This window comes from Tachysurus vachellii, chromosome 2 (genome assembly GCF_030014155.1).
Source record: "Tachysurus vachellii isolate PV-2020 chromosome 2, HZAU_Pvac_v1, whole genome shotgun sequence".
NCBI lineage: Eukaryota > Metazoa > Chordata > Actinopteri > Siluriformes > Bagridae > Tachysurus > Tachysurus vachellii.
The window spans coordinates 37,643,020-37,659,737 of NC_083461.1; the positions used below are offsets into that span (position 1 = coordinate 37,643,020).

At 39.3% G+C, this 16,718-nt stretch overlaps 1 pseudogene; it reads right to left on the reverse strand.

Annotated features, from left to right (window-relative positions):
* Window position 1: 1 nt before the first annotated feature.
* Window positions 2–14,216, reverse strand: LOC132858469 (C-type lectin domain family 4 member M-like; annotated as a pseudogene).
* Window positions 14,217–16,718: the final 2,502 nt, after the last annotated feature.

Here is a 16,718-nt window from a genome sequence, read left to right on the forward strand (position 1 = left end):
ATGGTTTGATGAAACATTTATTTATAGAAATTTACATTTATGCTGTAAGAAATGTATTTATTTATTTATTTATTTTTAGGTTTTTGTCAAACGTGAAAACAACACGTTTTCTAAATTTTTTAACCCCAAGCAAGTCTAACTCTACACTCACACATTGCTGCCTAAGGTGTTAGTCGCTGTATTATAAAGTCACAAGTAGTTGTTCCTACTACTGGTTGCCATAATAATAACAGTTCACTTTTGACAACAAAACAGTTTTTTGCTGCTTAAATGAAACATTATGGAAGGAGGTTTGTGTACAGTATATAAATTTTGCCAGTGTAAATATATGCATCACATCACATGTACACTACTGTCTTCACTTCACTTGGCTGTCATTGCACCAGTTCGCTCCATATTTACATAAAATTCTCTCAATTCGTTTGCATTGCACTTATTGTCTAAGTCAGTACTTACTGAAAATAAATGAACAACATCCAACATCTCTACAAACTACCATCAATACACAGCGCAGCAGATTGCAAATCGTTTGGTGAAGACACATATGATTATTCAGTAAAAATCAATCCATTGGGCGCGTTTAGGAATATACAACTGTTACAGTATCCAGTAATTAAATGCAAGCATAAGTGATTAAAACTCCGTATTTTTTTACATCAAAGGAAAATATAAATCTTGTACTTTGTGAGTTAAAAGCATTAGATGTAATAGAAGAACTTTAAAGCATTACATAGAATAAAACCCAAAATGAATAACAGTAAATTCAGCTTGATTTATGAATATTGTATTGTTTTACTGTGCTGTTCCACTCTATACCTAATTCCTAAAAATCACTTTTCTCACAGACCCATAATTCATTATCTGAGCATCTTCTGTCGTTCCAGTTCTTTTCTTCTGGATGACCCATAATCTCCCCACAGTCCTCATGGTCTTTATCATTGTTCGGTTCCCCTTCATCCCAGTACCTAAAAAGAAACAGTTCAGTGTTCAGTTTCCTTCAATTCCACACATTTAAATCAACCAATTAGTTTGTGTTCACTGAGATTTGTAACCATAGCAATAATATCATTATTGTAGGGATGAGAATATAAAAGTGAACATGATCTCAGTATTTAGTTTATTTTATAGCTGTATAAAATGATCAATCAGCAGAAAACCGTCTAGTAACATTTTGTACAAAGGGAAGAGATTTGGGAATAAATCTATGTCAGATAAATATAAGTCTCTTACGCAGTGGTCAGTGGTGAACCATCCACCCATTTCCACACCCCCTCTGTGTCTGTGTCACTCAGACCAATCCAAGCCCGATTGCTTTTCAGATGTGTCGCGATAAACACCTGGGATTAAGAGAATTATATATAGTATACAGTAGATGTATTTCTCTCTGTGAACTGCTGTAACTATAACAACACAATATGAACACAGAAACTCATTTAATTTAACCTGTGTCTCTCTCTCTCTCTCTCTCTCTCTCTCTCTCACCTGTTCCTCTTTGCTGTTTATGATCACCAGGTCCGCTCCTCTCCTTTTACAGTCCCGTCTGCTGTTGTCCCAGTTTTTCTTCTGAGTTGAGATGTAGTAAACATGAGAGTTGAAATATCGCCACCCTTCATTGAGCAGTGAGACTGATCAAACAGAATAAGACATTTATACATTTAATTTAAGTAAATATGTAAGCTGTGCGCATCTTTATTCAAAGCTGAGATCCAACCACAGACTCGATCACTATTCACAGTTACGCCTGTAAGATTTAATGTAGTTAATGTAAAATAATTTATGTAAGTCAGCAAAGCAAGATGATGGTATGATGATTAACCATTTTTAAGCCACATTATTAATGGTGGGTTTGATGGTGAGTTATCAGAGTAAATCAAAATAACATTCACTGTCCATTCATGCCCTGAGATGAGGAGATGTTCTCACAAGGTGTAAGATTCACTATTACCCGTTTTCAACTGGAAAGAACTGGGTGCTGGTTCAGAGCTAGCTCTGGTGCTGGTTCAAAGTTGGTTCCACTGGCGAACCTTCTAAGAACCGGTTTGCCTTTCCATCGGTTAGAGAGCATCACAGAGCCGAGTCTGACGTCACTGTATACGTGTCACGTTACACAACAACGTTAGCGCAGCAGCGGCAAACACAAACACAACATCAACATGGTGGATGTTGCTTTACTGTTAATATTTATGGCTTTGTGAACCTACATTGGCATCCAAACGCGGCGAATCCAACGTGTAAGTGCAGCTCCATGTAATTTGTATAAACAGAGGTTGTAATCGAGAAAGTACATAACGTTATTTTATCATTAACACAGAAAAAAGTTAGCCTTAGCATGTAGCTAACTACTATCATGTGTGCTGATAATTGATAATATTGAGGTAAAGTAAAAGTGTACTAAACATTAGTATACTTAAGGTACGTTATCAAATGTGCTAACAGTAGCCCTGCCCACAGCTCCTGACACAAGCGGTTCTTAATTCTAGACCAGCAACGTTTTGGTGCTACTTAAGAACCACTTTTCCTAGTTCAGAGCTGGTGCTTTGGCTGTCGAAAAAGAAAGAACTGGTTCTAAATTAGGTTTTGGCTCCGAACCAGCACTCAAACTGCCTTGGTGGAAAAGGGGCATATGTAAGTAAATTCAAGGAACCATGGAGAAGCAATCTTGTAACCTCCTGTACAGTATGTGCCAACCAAAATCAGTCAAGAAGCAGCTTAGCAGTACCAGTATGTGGCCAGTGCTTCTGAGTTAAGAGTTTGTCCAGTGAATCCTAATGAATTTAGTAATTGATAATGAAATCACAGTCAAGCCTTTAAATGCATTATATGTGTTATAATCAATGGTTCAATCTACAAATTCTGTTACAAACTCTTGACATCTTTAGAACATGTAATCACCCATATTAGTTGAAATCTTCTGAAGTACATCATTTTCTTTCTGTAGCTGGTCTCTTTCTTTAGTCAGGTTGTTGTATCTGGTCTGTAGTTGGTTGATTTCTGTATTCAGGGTGTTGTATTTGGCCCACAGAACCATGACGGTAGTCAGCAGGACAACACACAGCAGCACGACGCACACTGCGGTCACTCTGTAACATCTGCTTTTTGTAATCTTTCCCCCTAATAAGGAATGGCCACAGGGACATGTCTGAACAGAACAAAAAACACTAAAAAACAAATTAATTCATTCATACAATTAATGCTGTCACTGGAACATTTCTAAAGAGCGAGCAGATTTGATGTCACAAAATGTCTGGTTTGGATTTTTATACAATAGCTAATAACCATCCTCACACTATAATACATGTATACTGTAATAAACCTCCCACGTGAGCTGAGCACACACCATACAACAACATGTAGAGCCATAGCACAGATTTACCTCTGTGTGTTCTATTTTTTTCTTCCTTGTTTTTCTCATTTGCCACCATGTTTTGATTCGTGTTGTGTCTCTACCCTGTTATATTTCCTGTTTTTTTGTGCAATTTGTGCAAGCCATAAACCAGGAGTTTGGGGATCTGGAAGAGACCTCGAAAAGGCCAACGTGGAGGGCCTACATGATGTGAAAGTCCACCCACCATTTTTATCATATTACAAAGAAAAATCTGGTGATATTCTCCACTCCCAAACCCTGAGCAGAGGGCAACAGGGTGGCTTCAAGAACTGAGCTCTTTTATAGATTGAAATTGTGGCCTCCAGAGCTGGGAAGCCTCCAGCATTCAGTCCTGGGTGGCCTCCAGTGCTGAGCTCTCCCAAGAGGCTGATGGAGTGTCCTTCAGCAGTGAGCTCCAAGCCCAACACTCTCTCCTGAGAAAAAGAGAGCTCTCTCCAGAGGACAATAGCATTGTAGTAGCCTAGACTTATCCAGCTTTATTATTGTCATGATTCAGCCCGGACTTTTGGCCATGTGCTATTGTTGTCGTCACGTGTCTGCCCCGCCTTCGTCTGCTCCTCCCTGTCAACACACCTGCTCTTCATTGTGTCATCATTGTCTTTTATATTTAAGTGAGCCATTAGTTACGTTTACCCATTCGTCATGTCTAGTCAGTGTTAAATGTCGTCATTGTATTGTTTTAGTTATCGTCATTTTGTCTTTGTCTTATTTATTTATTAAACCCCCTTCATTTGAAGCTATCCTGCGTACGGGTCTGTCTCTTTCCTCCCAGGATGTGACAGAATGATTCCGCCTTAAAACCCAGACCCAGCAGGATAGCTTCTAGCTCAGACCGGCTTTTTATCTTCTTCTTCCCTTGGACTGTTCCGCCAGTCCTTCGAAGCCCTTTTCTTTTTTTTTGCTGACATCGCTCCGCCCTTTTTCTGGTGAGGGACGCCGCTCCAGTTTTCGGTTCTGTCCGAGGCGGACGTCGCCTCACTTCCGTCGCGGAGGATGTCACCATCCCATTTTTGCTCCTTTTTTGTTTTTTGGTGTCCTGCGGCATCGCCCCGCCCTTTTTCCAGTGCAGGACGCCGCTCCAGTACCGGTTCCGTCGGAGGAGGGCGTCGCTTCACTTCTTCCGCGGCGGGTGCTGCAGGCCCAGGGCGATGAACCTTCCCACCCTTGGTATTCTGGTCATCGGGACATGAGTCTGGCTGCAGTGTGTCGGGGTTGTGTTCGGCCCTTCAGCTCGGCTGTGGATATCGCTCGGCACTTCAGCTTGGCTGTGACGTCATTCGGCCCTTCAGCTCGGCTAAGGATATCGCTCGGCCCTTCAGCTCGGCCATGGAAGTCACGTGGCCCTTCTGGTCGGCTGAGGACGTCGCACGCCCCTTCTGCTCGACTGTGGACGTCGTTCGGCCCCTCTGCTCGGCTGTGGACGTCGCTCGGCCCTCGCTGGCTGTGCCGCCGTGAGCCTTGCTCCCCCCCACCTACCTCGCCGTGTGCCTTGCTCCCCCCACCGGCCTCACCGTGTGCCTTGCTCCCCCCACCGGCCTCGCCGTGTGCCTTACTCCCGCCATCGGCCTTTGCCGTGTTCCTTGCTCCCCCCATCTGCCTTCGCCATGTGCCTCAACCCCCCATCCCCCCCCCGGACTCTGACAGGGTTTGGCGCTTCGGGAACCGCGCCTTGGGGGGGTTCTGTCATGATTCAGCCCGGACTTTTGGCTATGTGCTATTGTTGTCGTCACGTGTCTGCCCCGCCTTCGTCTGCTCCTCCCTGTCACCCCACCTGCTCCTCATTGTGTCATCATTGTCTTTTATATTTAAGTGAGCCGCGTTGCCGATGGCAGCGTGGAATCATTAGTTACGTTTACCCCTTCGTCATGTCTAGTCAGTGTTAAATGTCGTCATTGTATTGTTTTAGTTATCGTCATTTTGTCTTTGTCTTCCTCATGTATTAAACCCCCTTCATTTGAAGCTATCCTGCGTACGGGTCTGTCTCCTTCCATTCCAGGTTGTGACAACAAGGTTTTCTTTTTTCAAGAACAAGTGCACACCTTAGTGCAATTAACATGTTCCTCTTAATAGTGTGTGTCTTGCAGCGAAGAGAGCCTGAGCTCCACAACACCCAAAACTGAAAAAATGTGTTTGTTTGAGTTGAATTTTAAATTGATGATTCCTTTACTAAAGAGGGCTGTGATCTCTTTCTTAAAATCACCACATCTAAAAATTAGCATGCTAAAAGAAGAACGCCAAAATAGGGAAGGGGATGTCTTCCTTTAAAGGGAAGTATTTATTGGGTCATGAAAAATCTGCTGTCAAGTGAAATGCTGAATATACAAAAAAAGTACTTCGTAGCCACTTTAATGAATCACAAGACTGCTGTTTATTTATTTATTTATTTATATGTGCATTTTACATGTCACTGTTTCACTGGATATTTAGCTGATTTATTGTTTAACATTTTTACAAATGTTTATTTCTAGAAATAAATTTCTTACATTTCTACAAATGTTTATTTCTCTTTATTTATAAAACATAACGGTTAATAATGTGGTGCTGAGATGTGGCCCAATGCGAAGCAGAGCTACTAGTTACTTCTACGTTTATAGTCACAGCCGCATTTAACGGTTTAAACAAATGTATAGAAATACGTTAGAACAAGCAACAAAATATTGTCAGAGCTGCTGTTGAAAATGATTAGTATGTAATGATACATGATAACTGATGTGTGTGTGTGTGTGTTGTACCTAATTTCACAGGTTCTTTATCGTTTCTGTTCCAGAGAGTCTTCTCTTTGTCCTCATTCATATAAATGTCTTCATCTGACTGAGTGAGAATGCCATGACTCATCTCCATTCTGCGCTCTTCAGTAATCCAGATCTGTAATACTGAACACCTTTCACAAATCAGCTTTATAACTGTATTAATTCCGACTGCTGTCTAGGGCTATGTTTCATTGCCAAGCTGCTGTAGTTGTCTAGTCGTCAGTCCATCAGAAGGTCAATTCCAGGAGGTGAAAAATGCCAAGCTCAAGGGAAAAAAGTAAGTACCAGGAAACAGGAACAGTTTACAAGAAGTGAGTTCTTTTGTAGTGTTTTTGTAGTGTTCTTAATGTTTCATAACACATAAGTGTAACTGTAGATTTAAAAAAAAATTATTTATTATTCAGAAAGCATTATGATTGACCTGAAAAATAAAATAATTTATTATACAGTTAATATAAACAATTATATAGTTTATATGATAATGAGGAGGTTTCATGTGTGTTTTCTGCTAGCTCAAAAATGGAGATAAATATTATAAATATTATCTTTATATATATATATATATATATATATATATATATATATATATATATATATATATTTAATATATATATGGCAGTTTTGTAGATGGTTATCACTTTCCCAATTTGGAAAGCTTCGCTAACTGGTCGCTCTCTTGAGTCAGGTTGTTGTAATTGGACTGTACCTGGTTTCTGTCTATAGTCATTGTGTTGTAACTGGTCTGTAACTAGTCATTCTCTTTAATCAGTGTGTTGTAACTGGTCTGTAACTGGTCATTCTCTTTAATCAGGGTGTTGTAACTGGTCTGTAACTAGTCGTTCTCTTTAATCAGGGTGTTGTAACTGGTCTGTAACTGGTCGTTCTCTTTAATCAGGGTATCTGGTCTGAAACTGGTCACTCTATATAATCAGGGAGTTGTACAGTAACTGATCTGTATCTGGCTATTTTCTGTAACAAGTGTGTTGAATTTGATCCGCAGCATTGTGTCAGCAGTCAGCGAGACAGCACATAACTTCTCCAGTTGAACACAGTCCAGCTCATCCCAAAGATTCTCAGTGATGTTAATGTCTGGACTCTGTGGAGGCCAATCCATGTTTCATGCTCCCTGAACCACCCTTTCACAACTTGTCATTGTTATCTTCAAATACATCTGTGCCATCAAGGAAGGAAAAAATTAATTGATGGAAAACCTTGTCAATTCAGGTAGTCAGCTGACTTCATTACTTGGGAACATAATGTTGCTGAACCTGGACCTGACCAACCCTAGATCATTGCCTCATTGCTCTACAGTCCAATTGTTGTGTTCTCTAGCAAACTGAAGCCTGAATCAACTCAGTGTATCAGTTAGGGATAAATAACTTGTTGAAAACTGAAACATATTGATCACTACAGTATTTTTATTTATATATAAAGTTGTAATTATGAGTTGGGGCTCAGTAAGAAAACACGGTGAAATCCATAGAAGTAACATCTATAATAGATTTGTTAGAACTGAAAGTTTACTCGTCAGGATTAATTTTCCTTTGTCTAGAAGCAGAGTTCAAAAAATCTGTGTGTGTGTGTTGTACATAATGCAGTAGGTGGGTTAATTACAGTTAATTACAGTGGCCGAGAAGTGCAAAACACATTAACAAATCCGAAAACAAAACAACAAATGCAAAAACAAAACAACAAATCCAAGAAAAAAATAACAAATGCAAAACCAAAATAACAAATTTAAAAACAAATTAACAAATCCAAAAACACAACGACAATTCAGACAAAAAAAGGTAGGTATAGTTTGTGATTGGAAACTTACCGATCATTGGACAAGACACCTGTCATTCAAGATATACAGGTAAATGAAAGGTGTCTCGTCCAATGATCGGCAAGTTTCCATTCACAAACGATACCTACCTTTTCCGGTTTGTCTGAATTGTCGTTGTGTTTTTGGATTTGTTAATTTGCTTTTGGATTTGTTAATGTGTTTTGCACTTCTCGGCCACCGTAGTTAATCCTAGGAGTGTGCATTCACATTTCACTGATACTCCCTTTAGACAAGTGGAGGAGAGGAGACAGAAGACAGAGACAAAGACAGAGAGAAAATGAAAAAACGAAGGTGAACAAACAGGTGAAGGGTGAAGAAGACAAATATTCGCCTCACGTCCTCAATTCACTCCAATTCTCATGAGTCCTTTGAGTTTAAAGTGTTATAACTGTTAACCATAAAGGTCCCCTTGCGGACACACACACACACACACACACACACACACACACACACACACAAGTATTCAATGTATCTAGACGCCTGTCATGATTCAGCCCGGACTTTTGGCCATGTGCTGTTGTTGTTGTCACGTGTCTGCCCCGCCTTCGTCTGCTCCTCCCTGTTTCTTCACCTGTTCCTAATGTTGTCATTGTCTTAATTGTATTTAAGTTAGCCGCGTTGCTGAATGCAGCGCGGATCATTAGTTGCGTGTACCCCTTGTCATGTCTAGTCTCTGTTAAATGTCGTCAGTTGTATTGTTTCATTTATCGTCATTTTCGTCTATGTCTTCTTTATTTATTAAACCCCCTTCATTTGAAGCTATCCTGCGTACGGGTCTCCTTCCATCCCCGGTTGTGACAACGCCTATATCTAGGACCATTGATTTGCTGGATATTCTTTCACGTGCAGATGATCCCATACTTACTTTTTAAGACACATTCATTGACACACACAGACATGATGAAAACGGAAGCATATTAATCTCTACAATATTTATCTAATAGTAAGAACTTACCATCCAGATGGATCTGTTAATTAAGTCTGGCTTTCAAGAAAAGTGTTGATTAGGTCCTAATTAAACTAAATTATTGTGCTTAGCTCTTAAGTCAGGACTGAAATGTTAATTATTCAAGTAAATATTGATCTGGTGTTGAACTCATAATATTGTATTGATAACAATTTGAATTATTTCATTTAACATATTGTTATATCATGCAGCATTCTACTTTCCCTGCACTGTCACTGAAATTGTATTTGATGGACTGGATTAGGTGGAGTGTTGAGCCTTTTTTTTACATATGATTTCATAAATGGGTCAGTATATTGTTTTAGTATAATGCTTTACAATGGTGTTTCATAGATAAAAGGCAGCCACTAACCAAGCAAATGAATTGTTGTTCACTGACACTTTATTCTTTTTCTGTGTTTCTTTTTCTGTGATCTTGTAGCATGTATACACATAAAAACAAAATAAAGGACAGAGAAGAAAGCCAACAGAAGGGAGGATATAACATTGAGTGAACCGAGTCACTGTCATCACAGAACAAAACGATTGATTATATTAAACCACATTCATGCTTCCATATCGCTGCTGAATGGAAAACCTGAATGGGAAAATAGGCTCCAATAGAAAAGCAGGCAACATTATGATAGTGAGGATTTTTCAGACACAACAATGTAACAATGTATATTCAGTTGAATGCTTTTCCTTAGTTAAAGATTGTTTTCTCTCAGATCCAATTAAACTTATGATCACAGGAATAATACGACTTTTCATCGGAGGTAACACAGTCCTTATTTCTTTTAGTGGCAGCAGTTTCACCATGTCCCCAATACCTGAAGGAGAGAATCAGAGGATCTGCTGTGTTTCTCAGTAACTCAGGGACTCATTACCATAAGAACATTTCAGTACAGTGATTTCTTACCTAGTGGTCAGAGATGTAGGATTTAACGATTCGAACACTTCCTGGGCAACTGTGTCATCCTTACTAATCCAAGCTTTTCTGTTGTACAGCAATTTACCAATGAGCTTCTGTCAGGGTTATCAAAACAATAAATAAGAGTCAGTCTCTCTCTCTCTCTCTCTCTCTCTCTCTCTCTTTTCCCCTCTCTCTCTCTCTCACCTGTTCCTCTTCATTGTTTATGACCACCAAGTCTGCTCCTCTCTCTCTGCAGTCCTGTCTGCTCTCAGGCCAGCTCTTGTTTTCATTAGAGATGTAGTAAACACTGGAGCTGAAATATATCCATCCTGGATCCAGAGAATTTCAATAAAAATGGAAAAGTTAAGTTTCAACATTAAAAATAAAGTACAGTCAGTGAAGTTATAAAAGACAGTTAATAGCAGGTAATAGATTTCTTTTTTTTTTTATTAACAATCCTACTCATTCCAGAGTATTGAGTGAAATTACAAAGAAAAAACAACTTAGAGCCCATCAGTGTTTAAAATAACAGGGAGTGTATAAAAGCTCCACATCTCTGCTTTTAGAGACATTTGGAATAAAAGTATTAGGTAACTAAATGAAGTTACTGTATGGTAAGCATTACTTACCCAGTTTAGAAAAGAGCTCATTTTTATCTCTCTGTAAGTTATTTCTCTCTTCAATCAGGGTGTTGTAACTGGTCTGTAACTGGTCTCTCTCTTTAGTCAGGGTGTTGTAACTGGTCTGTAACTGGTCTCTCTCTTTAGTCAGGGTGTTGTAACTGGTCTGTAACTGGTCTCTCTCTTTAGTCAGGGTGTTGTAAGTGGTCTGTAACTGGTCTCTGTTGTTAGTCAGGTTGTTGTATCTGGTCTGTAACTGGTCCCTCTCTTTATTCAGGGTGTTGTATCTGGTGTGTAACTGGTGGTTTTCAGCATCAAGTGTATTGAATTTGATCCACAGCACTATGATGGCAGTTAGCAGATGAACAAACAGCACCTGCAAACACTGCAGTCAGTTTGTAACATCGGCTCCTTGTAGTCTCTCCTCCTAATTGGGAATGGACACAGAGATGTGTGTTTTCATAATACTGTACTTACAAATTCACAACAGAAGAATAAAAAATAAACATATTTAAAACAGAAAACACACCCTCTTTATTGTTCAATTTGAACTACGTTATCAACATTTTCTTCTTAATCATGGACAAAACAATATATTTTGCCCTATCTTTTTCTTTCTCTAATGATCAGGAGATATCCTTCTTAAGTTCATGCTGAAAGTTAGATTGGAGAAATATAACTCCTGTCCCTTGCCAATCAGATCCCTCTCCATACGGGCACAACTGGACAACCTGGACAACTTGTGTGCCAAGTTGTGAATAAATGCTCTGTGACAATGGCACCACCTGGATCTGCCTCAGTAGCTAAGACAATACAGTCTCACAAAATAAAGCTCAAGCTCAGCACCACCGAAAGCCAAAAATATGTTGTATTGCTGAGCATTTAGTTGATGATTCCTTTACTAAGGTGAACATCAGGGAAAAATAACAAAGGGCAAGAAACACTAGAGGACTGGCAACAAAAAACACAGGAACATAGGAAAGCAGGAACAACAAACACAGAGACAGCAAACCAAAGACAAGGACTCAGCAAAAAACAGACGCAGATGCAAGACACTTTGCACATGTATACTCCGATGTAAATAATGTTGTAAATATGTTTAAAGCCACAACTGTGTCTTTCACGTCTGCAATCCTATGTTTATTTTAACTTATTGTATCTATATTTAACCCAAGTATTTGATAACACACCAGACCTTATGGTAGTGAAGGCTGCCCACCCCCCACTGTCCAGCTAAAATGGCTTAACCTTTGGTCCAGTTGACCGTAGCAGATGATAAAAAGTCTTTTAAAATATCAATTAAAATATTTGTTTGTCTGTGATGCCCTACCATTACCACCAGGTCATCTGCATATGCTGAGAGACAAAGAGAACCATTGGATTGTGGTATATTCAAACAAGAAAGCTGACCTCTCAGATTATTTAAGAGGTTCAATCGCTACCGTGTATAGCATTCCTGACACAACACATCCTTATCTGATACCTCTGTATACTCTCAAAAGGGCACATAAACCACATAGAACTTCAGTACACTCTCAATTTTAATGTACAACATATTGATAATGGCTATAAAACCTGTATTGAACCAAAAGGCTTCCTAGTCAAAAGCCTTTTCCTTATTTAAAAAAAATTCCACTATCCCTATCCCCAGACCTTTCAGAGATTTAACATTGTCACTTATAATGTTGTGATGTTGAATGAACTGTTGACAAAATACTTTAATTTGTAAAGAGCTAAAAGCTGCCTTCTCAGATTTAAAGCATAATTATGTGCCAATATTTCTAGAACTGGAAAGACAGATTGGGGGCCAATGCTCATGGATTTGATTAGATAGATAGATAGATAGATAGATAGATAGATAGATAGATAGATAGATAGATAGATAGATAGATAGATACTATTAGAGTTGAGTAGATAAGTGCCAATACAATACTTAGATTTGGGAGATAGTGATTTTCCATATCCATGTCACCACTATCTGCACTGGTGTAGTGACTGGTGTTTATAAGTGATGGCTCTGCACCTGTGCCTGCTGAAAAAGAAAATTTACTGGTCTAGAACTGCTAAACAGGACCCTGTCTCCCTGTCCAGTTCAGCCAAGCTGAGCATCCTAAGGCCAGATCAGCTAAGCAGGGCCTCACCAGAGCAAGTTTAGACAAGTAGACTAGGCTTGGGGTCACTCTCCATAGCCTCTGATGCAGCAGCAACTCCAAGGCCTTCAGCAGCCAGCCAACCTCTAGCTGCAGGGAAAATAGCCCTAGCAGTTACATTCTGCATTTAACCCATCCAAAGTGCACACACACATCAGTGAACACACACACACACACTGTGAACACAAACCCAGAGCAGCCATTTATGCTGCGGCACCCGGGGAGCAGTTGGGGGGTTCGGTGCCTTGCTCAAGGGCACCTCAGTCGTGGCCGGCCCGAGACTCAATCCCACAACCTTAGGGGTAGGAGTCAAACTCTCTAACCATTAGGCCACGACTTCTCCAGAGAGCAGGCTCAGCTGTGTCTTTTCCTGGGCGCTCAGAAACAGACACACTGACTCTCAGGACAGATACAGCCAAGATGCCCTTTTTTAATGCAGAAGATACAGTGATGCTGTAGTCAAAGCATTTAGTTCTTCCATACATTATCTAAAAACCATAAAAAAACACTCCTACAAGGCACTATCTGTTGATTTTCTTAATTCACTTTTTCCTAGAACGTTCTATAGTAATTATTTCTGACTCTTTTAAGGTCATCATTGCACCTACACTCACACTCTACTTTCACACTCTACTTTCACACACACATACACACACACACACACACACACACGCACACACTTGCTCACAGGTATGTGCATTCTCACGCATATACAAACACTCATAACAAATGTAAATACTGTAGTTCAAGACATTAAACAGAAATGTTTTGCATTAAATGCAAAAAAATGGGAGAGAATTAAAGATGCAACTGCTCATGCTAGTGGTAACTATTTTACACATCAAAATAGACAAAGACAATAACAGAAGCAATCAGTTACAATATTGATAAGAGCTTGCACCTACAGCAGTAGAGAAAAGGTTCACACACATTTGTCTGTGTCCAAAGTTTACAGTATATTTTGCTGTTATACTTTTTACATGAGAGCTAAGTACAGTATAATGTGTTTTGCACCTTGTCTGGGTGAGAGTACAACTGTAGCACAAGAAATTCTCTGTATATAGGTGCATAAAGCTTTTTTGCACATGACAATAAACATGAAACTTAAAACATGATGGCTACACTGGAGCATGACTGAATTGTTTAAGTGCAAATCCGGATCATTTCAGATCAATACAGGATGTAATACAGGTGCATTAAATCATTACTAATGTAACTGTATGTTTTGTATTGTATCATACACAATGTGTAAAGATGTGATACAGGGAGATTGAATGTGTATGTGTTTGTCATTGTTGGTTGAAAAAAAACATATTTTAAGTGTTTTTTTGAAACACAAATAGCCATTTAGTTAAATTTTTACAGATATTTGATAATTTTTGATGGTTACATTTTATACAACTAATTGAAATTAAGTACATCAGTACTGTATGTATACAAATATTGTTGAGTGTGAGTGTATTTTACCTGAGCTCTCAGACTGCTTGAAGCTTCTGGCCCTCTTGGTCTGTAAATTGTTCTCGTTCACATAAACATTTTCATATGTTTGCTCGCTGTCACTGGAATCAGCTCTATTATCTGCAGCAACTTCTACAGTTTCATAAATCATCTCACTCATCTCCATTCTTATCTTTACAGTAATCCTGATCTTTTACTGCTGTAGTTATCAGTAATTATAAACGCACTCGTACCTGTATATGATGTCTAAAACTACATTCAGAGTGGCTGACTGAAGGCTGTCTGACATGTCTAGGTGTGTTGCTGTTTCCTGTTTAATTTTTTTTCTAGAGCTACACTTGTTGGAGAGGCGGGGCTTATCGTGCATGTCAGTCACCACACTGAAGCAGCCAACACGGAAGTAGCATCTTGAGAGAGAAAAAAATGCTCTGAGCTGTGACTTAGCCTTTGAATCGTGTGAAGGGGTGTGTGCATGACTAATTGTGAGTGGTACTTAGAGTGTGTATTAAACATTTCCTGACACTTATAGAAGCTGTTCTTCAAGACCTGATAATGTTTAGCATGCAATTGCTGTTACTGTTTACTCTGCATCTACATGACCTCCTCCATGAACTGTGTACCTGTCTTCTGACCGACACACCGAGAGATAGTGTTAGAACACAATCCTGAGATACAACCTCCCAAACTTCCCAACAATACTGTAGTTCATCTGCACTAGGCCTTGCCTCTTTCTCCCTATTTGATCTGTACTCAAAGGTGACAGACTCATTTTGCATAGGTCTCCTATTGGTTAAAATTAAAACACACAAACACACACACACAGTAAAATTCCAGAGCGGGGCAGCAGCACTCATGAAGATCCAACCCTTATCTCTGTCATCAGCTCTACTGTCCACTATGGCAATTAGACCCAAATGTGAGAATGTAGGGCAAATCACAGTTTTAAAGAACACACTGGACTATAACCAAAAGGTAAACAAAGCACGAGACACACACAGCACGGTTAACCTCACATGACATAAAATAGAAACATGGAAATGCATCCAACCTGTATCTGGTTTCTGTGTCCAGCACAGCACGATATATATATACTGTTTTTTTTACTGTTTTTTTCTCCATGCAAAAAGGGGATGAGATAGTTCCTAGGGTTAGCTATTATGCTAGTTATAAACATAATTTTTTTCAAATATCACCAGCCCACTTACTTACATCACTAAAATAGTGTCAGATTCAGTTGAGCCTTCCAGGTAAAAGCATTCTTGTGTGCCCTACTGTTGCATTCTTCTGACTTTTCTCTCCCTTTTGTTCTGACAAATCAGATAGAGGATCGGGGACAGCTTTTTGCGTACCAGCTCGATTAACCAGACCTGAAGTGGGCGATTATTGCACCCCAATGCAGCATGATCAATTCTTGCTTATTAGTCATTTCAAGTCAAGTCAAGTAGCATTTATTGTCACTTCAACCATACAGTAAATAGCTGTTGCAGTACACAGTGAAATGTGGAACCTGAAAGAGCTCTTGTTATAGGAGACTCCATCTTAAGGCGTGTGAAATTAGCTAGGCCTTTGTGGCTCCAGCAGCACTGGTTAGGTGTATTCTTGGAGCCAGGGCACCAGACATAGCATTTAATCTTAGGGTCTTAGTCAAGCATAGGTACTCGAAGGTAGTGTTCCACATAAGAGCTAACAATATACGCCATCGTCATTCAGAGATTAATAAGAGTAATATTGTGGAGGTGTGTAAATTAGCGAAGGCCATGTCCAAGGCTGTAGTATGCTCTGGCCTAATCCCAAAGCGGCATAGTGATGTAGCTTACAGCAGGTTATTGTCGGTGAACTGCTGGATGTCCCAGTGGTGCTAAAAAAAACGTGGGCTCCATAGATAATTGGAGCACTTTTTAGGCAAGGCTGGTGTAACCAACACAAAAAAGTGTAAATTATGCATTAACTCAATTGGACCAGGACACTCAGAAGACCAGGTTTATCCAAGAGACAGATACATGTATGAAGCAAGAGTCAACACATTCAGACATTCAATGTTTTGGTAAGAACAAGATTACTGTATTAAACACATGTGAAATAGTAACTTCCTTACAAAGGCAGTAGCATAGGAATGCTCATGTGTTACTAATTTCTACCTTTTCCCTTTTTTTTTGTTATCACTCTTAAACATTAAGAATCACTTTAATCTTTTTATCTTTATCTTTAATCAGAGTTTTGTAACTGGTCTGAAACTGGTCACTCTATATAATCAGGGTGTCAGTGACACAGGGATAAAAACAGACCCAAATGCAGGATAGCGTAAAATAAACAGGGTTTATTAAATAAAAACACAAAACAGGGACCCAGACTAGGACACAGGAAGACATAGGAAGACAGATGACGACAGATGACAAGGACAAAAATTATTTCTAACAACATATTGTTATCATACATCATTCTATTTTCACTGCACTGTCACTGAAATTGTATTTGATTGACTGGATTAGGTGGAGTGTTGAGCCTTTTTTTACATATGAAAAAAATGCTTTTCAAGTAAGGAATAAAACAATTAAACCTTCATGATTTCATAAATGGATCAGTATATTGTTTTAGTATAATGCTTTACAATGGTGTTTCATAGATAAAAGGCAGCCACTAACCAAGCGGAGACAAATGAATTGTTGTT